Consider the following 6,515-nt stretch of genomic DNA (forward strand, 5'->3'; position numbering starts at 1 on the left):
ACAGGACACAAAACAGAAAGAATGCACATAACAAAATACAAGTCTTTATCCACATGTGTTATTGCAAGAGATTAAAGATAAACTCTGACTCAGAACCTTTGATCAAAAGACTTCAAAACACTCTCGAATGTGTTGCATCGCTTCGTTGTTTTTTGGTTCTGAAGACTTTATGATGACTATATATGTATATACATCAAATGCATAAAGTACACCGTAAAAAAATCCTACTTGAAAAGTGATAAATAAGTTACTTAAAAGTTTTGCATATACTGAACAAAATAAGACTAACCATGTTTCTAACAAAGATGATTTTGTTGACTGGACTTAGATTCTCAAGTTTTGGGCCAAAGTGCATCACAAAGCTCACCCAACTTACAAAACTTATTCTCAACAAACAATATTGTTTTCTTGTTTGTTTTTCTTTTAAAGGTGAGTGTTTTAGTTCTTGCTGGCTAAATTTACGCTTAAATATCATTGTTACCGTTTGTTATCTCTTGTGTTTAGAGATTTTTCAATGAATGATGGTTTTTGATTTTTACCACGGTTGAGGTTTGTCTGTTCAATATTCAGATGTAAGCGCATTGCACAACAGCAATAAAATGCTCTAAACACAAACTGTTACACAGGGACTTGATCAAAGTTTTGGCCTGTTTGAGGCAGAAAACATGTGCAATTGTTGTAAAAGACAAATAAATTTGTTTGTTTTTGAATAATCAATCTATTTCCTAATTAAGTTCGGCCAACAACACATATTTGGTTCTGTTGTTAATTAGGTAAACTTCAATATTCATGTTTTGACAATTGTTTTGTTGAGTTGTGTGGACTTCAGACTATATTTGTTGAGATAACTCATACATTTGCTTGTGATCGGTTTCCTTATTGTTAAGTTTTGTTACAGTGTATTTATTTGGATTATATATTGGTTTATATTGTGAAAATAAAGAATCAAGTCATCTCAGAATTGTTTATTATTCATGCAATTTGTTGGAACAAAACATTATATCAAAACATTTAGATTAAGAGTAGAAAGTGTTGGTTATTGTCAGGATATAAAGACACTGGTTTCCGTATATCATCTGTTTTCTTCATTTTGTCGTTGGTTTATGAGGGAAAAGTTCAGTTGGTCTCGCAAAATGTTATTCACACATTCTGTATTCCACTTCATTAAACTACATGAACCGAAAATAAATATACATTAACTTTCGTTCATATATGTGTATATGAGAGAGAGAGAGAGAGAGAGAGAGAGAGAGAGAGTCAGTGTTACCTCTTCTGTCTTAAGGTCATCAAACAGATCTGGTTTTTCACATTTCAGAGTTACCAGACCTAAAGTAACACAACAATGTACATTGAGTATCAAACAATAAAACAACAAGTTTCATTAAACTCAAAGTTGTGTTCCCACCAATATAACTTAGCCAGATTTAATCAGTATATAGAAAAAAGCAAACGCTTGCACAATATCTCAAGTAACAGGGCTGACAGTCATGCGTTTGTTTGTTCTTGTGGTTTTTCAGCACGTTCAACATTAACATAAGTCTGAAATATTACCTATTATAATCACAAACAATGCAATGCATGAGATGGATGTGATCGCCACAGTCTGAAGTTTGATGTCATGTGATGGGTGATCGTTTTCTTCTGTTGAATTCTGATGTGCCGTTTCTGATAGAAATAAAGGTAAATAAAAATCCCAATGTGCTGCACTATACCCAACTATCGATTTGGTTAAAATATTTCATCCAATGAAACACTTACCAGTGTAAAGTTTAGTGCCAGTGCTGAGCTGCAAAGACACGACTTTTGCACAATAATATATTCCTAGTTCATCTTGTGTTATGTTACTAATGAACAAACGACTTAACAGTTTTGAGGAATATTTGATTTGGAGGCTCGGATCGTAAAAATCAGCCGACGTTGAGTATGATTTGGAAGTAACCATTATCACCACCAGTGATTCTGGCGGCTTCAGGAAAAGCCAAAAAATGTCACTTACGACAAGATGACAATATAAAGTCACGTTGGTCCCTAATATCACCGGTTTAAGAGTCAAACTCTCTGTAGTCCGACAGCACAGCAGGAGATCTGTACAAGGAGAACACATTCACAAAATGAACGTCAAAAAACCTATTATTGCAAAAAATGAGAGTAAAATGAACTTACAGAGAAATAAATGCAGCGTGGTCATTCTGTAATGGTTTCACACTGCAGTGAGATGATAACAGAGTTGACTTCACTATCACTCCGACAGGATGTGACAGAGATTCACAAGACCAAACCAGAAGACAACATTATAAAGAACAAAGCAACAAACTCGGATTTGCCTTATAAAATGAGCCTTACAAGCTTTCCTGTAGGTCAGTGGTAAGAACATTGCGTTAACAACGCAAGGTTGTGGGTTCAAACCCATGGGATTGATACATATGTATAAATATATAGGAAAATGAAATGTAATAGGCGTCTTTGGATAAAAGCGTCTGCCAAATGCATAAATGTAAATGTAAAATTACAGTTGCGACATTAAAGAAAGCTACAGGAAGGAAACAAGATTGCATTGACCTGACGTCAGTGTGTAACGGATGACTACTCAACCACATAAAAAAACTTTTGAATGTTGTTTATTTTCTGCTATTAAAAAATACAAAGCCAAAGGTGTGAGATACGGCATTTGTAAAGCGCTGTCCAAATACCAATACAAACCCAGTACAGTTTAAAAACATATCTAAAAACAAATCTACATACACTTGATATACTTGAACAAAAACAACAGCATTTATATAAAGAGTATATTCTAAACTCTTTTGATCTAAGGTAAATAGGGGTCCAGCCAATCAGGACAGGGCAGAACCAAGAACAGGAAGGAAGCAAAGGACACACGGCAAGACACAATACAAAATAAAAGCCATATTGGTTTTACACGAGGTTAAATAGGAAACCACGGCTCTAAATCCAAATACGGTCAATATTATTTTGATGAAGCTGATTTACTTTCAAATCACTTTCAACAAATAGAAATGTGTTGCACCAGTTTTTTGGATTTTGATGACTTGACACTAGCATGAAGCCAGACAGCTCTCTTAGTGATGTCCTTCAAGTGCACCTACTTTGAACTTTATTTAGAGGTCAGATTTTATTTCATCTTGGACGTATTAATGCAAATAAAACCATATACTGCATAAGGTCTTTATGGATGTATCACCGCTGGACTGATTGGTCTTGTGTGTTATTCACACAGACGGAAGTCCACTTTCGTAAACTACATGGATAGAAAATAAACGTTAGCTTATAAATATATAACATGTAAATATGAATATACAGAGTCAGTGTTACCTCTTCTGTATTTACGTCATCAAACTTTGACATTCTGGTCTGGTTTTCGAGTTTTCTGGGTTTCTCACATTTCAGCATTAACAGACCTAAAGCAACACAATGAATTGTCAATGCAAATTGTTATCAAACAATAAAACAGCAAGTTCGTTACCACGAATCTTAATAGTTCATTGAATTTGGCCAAGAATGAGATTTAATGTTTGCACAATATCACAAGTAACAGGACTGCACTTTCAACATTAGTCAAACTCTGAAATATTACCTATAAAAATCGAAAACAACGCAATGAATGAGATGGACGCGATCGCCACAGTCTGATGTTTGATGTTTTGATGTGCTTGATCCTGTACTTCCGTTGAATTCTGATGGACCGTTTCTGTTAAAAGTACCAATTTCACATATATAAATACAATATTTGTTTGATAAGGTTCTGATAGAAGTAAAGGTAAGAAATCGTACATGCGCTAAACTGTATCGATGTACTGATGATTTGGTTAATGTAACTCATTGATCCAAGCATATATAATCCTACACTTACCAGTGTAAAGTTTGGTGCCATTGCTGAGCTGTAGAGATGCTTTTGCACAATAATATATTCCTAATTCATCTTTTGTTATATTACTAATAAACAAACGACTTAAAGTTTTGGATGAATATTTCTTTTTGAATCTTTGATCAAAAAATAAAGGATTTGTAGATTCTGCTGTAAAAGTACGAAATATCTTCACTAGAGATTCTGGTGGTTTCAAGACAAACCAATAAATGTCTCTGTTATCAAGCTCACAGTCTAAAGTCACATTTCCCCCTAAAATCACCCGTTTAAGAGTTAAACTCTCTGTAGTTTGACAGCACAGCAGTAAATCTGTGAAGAAAACCACACGAACATCAGTTGTTTCTGAATTATAAATTACATTAAACCTCATAAACTTCAATTATTACTATCATCAAGTAATAACAGATCAACTTACAGACGAAAAACAGCGGCTTGGTTGTCATTCTGTGCAATAAGATGGTTGACTTCACTATCACTCAGGAAGTGACACAAATACTTAAGAAATAAAACAGGAAGTCACTTCAGAAGATGGGTGTGTGTGTCGGTGTCCAGCACTGGCTGCGGCCAGAAATCCAACAGATTACAATCCAGAGGGGAAGGTCATGGGTGCCATAATGTGCCACTTAAAAATAAGGAGCTTTTCATTTCTCGGATGAGTCTCTCTCTCCATAGTCACGTGTGGTGGGACTCTGATCAGGATGAATTTGGTTACGACCGTTGCATATTGTGCACACACACACACACAAAAAAACTCGCACACACACGAATGCACGCACGCACACACAGTAGTGCATTGCATTAAGAACAATGTTGTGTTGTTGAGTCAAGCATCAGTACATATGAAGAGTTTATTTGCAAAAACAGATAACTAAAAATGTCACATTTTTATTGTGTTTTATCATGTTATTTAGCTGTATGTTTTGAGTTATTTAATAATCCAAATACCCAGACTGTAGTTAGATTGATATTACTTGAAATTCACAATAAAAATACATGATTTACGAACATTTTACTTAGATATCTGTTTTTCAAATGAATTCTTCATATTATTCACATTTCAAAAATATATATTTGCATGCGTTACGTTTACTGCGCATGATTTGTTTATTTATTTTCTATTTTTTTTCTTTTTTATATGTTTTTTGGCAGACAGTACAGTTTAGCGAGAAATTTTAAAGGCAAACTCCACCCAAAAACGACATTTCTGTCGTGAATTATGTCATGAATGACTCACCCACGTTTGAACACAGAAGATATTTGGAAGAATGTTACAGTTTACAGATCTGTGGCACCAAGATAAAAATGGTAAACGGTGCCCCAAAAGTATCAGTTGATGATAGAACAAAAACATTTATTCAGGTTGGAAACAATTTTCCAATTTTCATTTTTAGGTGAAGTATCCCTTTAACTCAAATATTTGTAGTTAATGTGACATAAAAAATCTGTTTATCTTTAGAATTTAACAGAAACTACTCTTCTGAACCACAGTGACCCAAAAAACGGCTGCGTAATACTTAAAATTCTGGGCGATGCACGACATCTACGCCGAAGCGGGTCGTTCCATTTTTGTCTGATATAAAATAAGACAGTAACCTGTGATAATAATAATCTGTATTTCTCTACTAATGCTTAATATGTTTTGTTGATTTCAGATCATTGGGTGAAGTGGACAAACTTCAAACTGAAAATAAACCAGCCAGACCCATTCTGCAATGATCGAAATGCTATGCAATAAATCTTACGTCTAATCCATGCTGCTTTAACATCATTTTTGCACCCATCAATAATCCAGTTTGATCAACATATGCAAATGATTCACTGAAATAAGTTTCACTACATATTTACGGGAAATAAGAATCATGAGAAACACTGAAGGTGAATGCTGTTGTGTCCTGAACATGCGTTTCTAAATTAAAGATCACTCATAATCTTGGAATCTCAACTAAACAAATCTATAGACAACAATATTAAAACTCACAATTTCATTTACACAATGACATCAAAAATAAATACACATTTTCACAAGACAACTTTTGTTACACAATATTTGGTTACATGAGTTAAAACTGAACTACACACCGTTATTTATTAAAGTTGGTAGGTTACACGAAGAATGAAGACCTGGAATATTGTTTGTCCACTAGAGTGCAGAAAAGATCAGACAATAGGACTGAAAGGCAGATTAACTGTACTGATGCTGCACACATGTTCAGTGTAAAATACACTAATAGCAACACATTTTTGATTGCTTACATTTCGATATACTACTTGCCTGTTATATATTCTTCTCATTCAATAAATAAATATGTTATATATACTGTTTATATATACATTCTTGTAGACTCTTGATTATTTGCAATGTCAACAGCCTTATTCTCCATCAAAGCATCTCTCTCTGAATGATCTTCTGTGTGTGTACTTCACTGTCACAGTTAACTTGTGCACAGACTGATATTTTTCTGATGTCTCTGCCATTTAATATTTCAGGTTTCGACACCATAATGCTGGAATTGGCCAATGTGTTTTGAAACACCACCAGAAGTGAGGCACAAAGAACATAGGACCAGCATGTATTTATATAGGGGAAATAAATACAATGGGAGTTAATGGTGGAAGAGAACTGTTTGGTTTC

General features: G+C 34.2%; 2 long non-coding RNA genes across 2 annotated transcripts; both read right to left on the reverse strand.

The window, feature by feature from the left end:
- Positions 1-951: 951 nt before the first annotated feature.
- On the reverse strand, positions 952-2,299 carry LOC306903078. Its single transcript, XR_013787506.1, has 4 exons — positions 2,164-2,299; positions 1,552-2,085; positions 1,268-1,326; positions 952-1,169 (listed from the first exon to the last, which is right to left on the reverse strand). It is a non-coding gene; the product is annotated as an uncharacterized lncRNA (long non-coding RNA).
- Positions 2,300-2,602: 303 nt separating this feature from the next.
- LOC306903077 lies at positions 2,603-4,563 on the reverse strand. The gene is made up of 5 exons (XR_013787505.1): positions 4,299-4,563; positions 3,869-4,192; positions 3,593-3,706; positions 3,331-3,416; positions 2,603-3,256 (listed from the first exon to the last, which is right to left on the reverse strand). It is a non-coding gene; the product is annotated as an uncharacterized lncRNA (long non-coding RNA).
- Positions 4,564-6,515: the final 1,952 nt, after the last annotated feature.

Source organism: Barbatula barbatula (genome assembly GCF_947034865.1).
Source record: "Barbatula barbatula genome assembly, chromosome: 13".
Lineage (NCBI taxonomy): Eukaryota > Metazoa > Chordata > Actinopteri > Cypriniformes > Nemacheilidae > Barbatula > Barbatula barbatula.